Source organism: Emydura macquarii, unplaced genomic scaffold (genome assembly GCF_026122565.2).
Source record: "Emydura macquarii macquarii isolate MOO-44397 ecotype Brisbane River unplaced genomic scaffold, CSIRO-AGI_Emac_v2 contig_3305, whole genome shotgun sequence".
In the NCBI taxonomy this organism is placed as follows: domain Eukaryota; kingdom Metazoa; phylum Chordata; order Testudines; family Chelidae; genus Emydura; species Emydura macquarii.
In genome coordinates this window covers 5353484-5356486 of record NW_027133442.1, presented here as the reverse complement: position 1 = coordinate 5356486, position 3003 = coordinate 5353484, and positions in this window count along the sequence as shown.

Genomic DNA, 3003 nt, shown 5'->3' with positions numbered 1-3003 from the left:
AACATGCCTAGAAATCTAGTCACATCAGTTAGATTTCTTCAATTCAATCTATATAATGAGAATATGAAACTATATTTGACTGTTAAGTGACATAAAGTACTTTACCTGTGATATTTTGTCCGTGAATGCTTTCTTACAGCATTGTGGCTATTTGACAATTACTGGTAGTTACGTTTTGTACACAATTAAACAGAAGACTGGTTGAACTGGGTGTTAAATAGTATATTTAAATTATGGTTCATTACTTAGATGTGGGTAGTGGCCACTGTGTGCTATGCTACACTTCCCAAACAGAGGATGAAATAGTGTGTTTGCTTGATTGCTATACTGACAGGTAGAAAATTTTACAGGCATATACTGCAGATTATTTCATTGTGCTTGCCTTGGTATGACTTTGGTATGACAGGGCTGTGGTAACATGAACTAAGTACTTTTTAGTCATGTCAGCAGCATTTACGTGGGGCAGTTAGTGTAATGTTTCAGTGCACTTTGGAATTCACACCACGTAGGCCGCATGATGGCATAGTGTAGCCAAGCCCAGAGTTTGTTTAAAGTCAGATTTTCAGTGGCTTGCACACTAGCATTCCAGATCATGGCCCAGGGTACAGTCTGTGGTGCAAATTTGTGAGGTCATTGTCTCAAGAGCTTCCTGAGACATATACCTCTCCAAAGAGAGACCTGTTCTTGAAACTCCAAAATTCTCAACAATTGCTTGTGCGGATGGGGGATGGTGGAGAGAAGGGAGGGTCCACATGAATTGTGGATCACATGGATGTCCCTGCAGGGTGCTTGCATCTGGCACCAAGATCAAAGCCTAAAATCGAGAAACAAAGTTTCCTTTTGGGTTTATAAGGCAAACCACTGGATTGTTATGTGCTGGGCTTAGCTTGTAGCCACTCAGGCATGCTGTGCAGACTCAGAGTATGTCTATGTATTGAGCTGGAGGTTTGATTCCCAGCTCAAGGAGATGTACCTGTGCTTCAAGCTAGCATGCTAACAATAGAGAAGCAGCAGGAGGGGCTAGCCACTTCCAGGACATACCCGTCGAAAACCATAGGCATGTTCTTGGTAATGTGAGCAGCTTGCCGCCCCATTACTTTTACCCATCCTAGTTCTGATCCAGCTAGTGTGCTTTCTCTCCTTTCAGCTGAGTCACACCTCCAGCTCAGCGAGTAGACATATCCTCTGTGGCTGCCAGAGGAATGAGCCTAGGAGCTCTGCTCTGTAGTTATAAGCTGTGCCTCTTTACTTTGTTCTATCCAGGCCTCCTGATATGTTCAGTCAGGGACAGGGCACAGTTGCTAGCTGCAGGAAACACTCTAGAAGTTCTCAGTTCCAGTGGAAGTGATTTGAACTTCCTGGGCAACATCTTGGTTCCGTCTGAGCTGTGTATGAAACAGGGTAGTTTCAAAGTTAACACTTACCCCATCTCCTCTGCTGTCTTTTTGGGCAAGGGAGAGGAATATAGAGAAGTGTAGATGGGAAGAAGAGACTAAATATAGCAGGCATAAAAACAGAATTGCCATACCAGATCAGACTTGTGGAGGTGGTGTGTCTGGGCTCAGTCCCAGAGAAATGGCTATTTAGGCGATGGAGCTACTGAACTAGGTTGGTCCTTTTCTATACTGAGAGAAACAAGGTAGGTGAAGTAATGTCTTTTATTGGACCAACATCTATTGGCGGAGGGGACAAGCTTTTGAACTACACAGATGTCTTCAGATATAGATATTAAGCCTTTCTGCTTTAGTTTGGCAAGGGAAATTAAAATCATGAGTGTATAATCTTGCACAATTTACTTAGATGGTATAAAATCTTCCTGTCCAGGCTCTCAGAGCAGGTACAACGCAGATTAATTTTTATAAAGACTGTTCACATCAATTTTTGATGTTTGTAAAATATGGAGCACATCATGGTATGGTATTAATATAGTAAGCAATGAGTCAGAGATGACTGCAATCATCTCATCAAGCCATCATGTATTCTGTGTATTACTGAGTGGAGATCAGGGCCTCATTGGGCTAGGTGTTGTACATACATATAGTAATGGGCAGTCCTTGCCCTCAAGATCCTACAATCCAGATAGATCAGATGGACATGGGAAGATTGGCCAAGGTCACATGAGGAGTGACAACAGAAATAGAACTCAGGTCTCCTGGGTCCCTGTCCAGTGCCTTTACAATAAGGTCCCCTTTCCTCTCTATATGTAAACAGGGTCGTGAGGAGACAGTTTGTTAACGTAGATTTCAAACTCTTGGCCTTGTGCCTTTAATAAGCACCGCTCATCTTACAGAAGGTGTCCCCTTCTTTGCTTAGCAAAGTGTTAACCCAGTTGGCACCTCTGGCAAGAGAAGTGTCTAGCTCAAAACTTCAGGAGTCTGGATATGCTCTAAAATGGATATACAGCACATTCTGCTTAGTAGTAACCTCTTGATTCCTAGCAAAAAGTTGCTGCTATCCAAAAGTTGCCAGTAAGCACAAGGGAGGTTTGTGGGGCTGCTGTTAAGGAAAAAAGTGCTGGGACATACCTTCCAAGACTGCAGACCTACAAACCTGCCCATGGCCAGTGCTCAGCACATTCTAGCACTTCCCCCCCCAGCTGCAGCCAGTGAAGAAAGCCCTGTGATGTGCTGAGGCCAGGCCCCTGGGGCAGGGCAGGGCATAGCCCGGCAAGTGCAGGAATGGGTGGCATGCAATTCTGCGGTCCCCCTCCATTCCCTGTGGAAAGCCTCAGCATCTGGGCTGCAGCCCCTCTGCCTGCAGCTTTCCCCTTCCAGCCTGCAGCAGTGTGGCCACTCTTCTGGTGTGGGGGGTGGGTCCCCAACCACAGGCAGTTTTACAGGGCTACAGCCACAGAAGGCAGGTGCCAGCACGTCCTTCTGGGGCAATAGCTCCACAAAGCTGCCTGTGGCCAGGGCTTTTCTCCTCCCCTCCACCTCCTCTCCCTCCCCCCCCCCCCAAAAAAAAAAACCAAAAAAAACAACAGAAAACCCAACACCTTGTTAG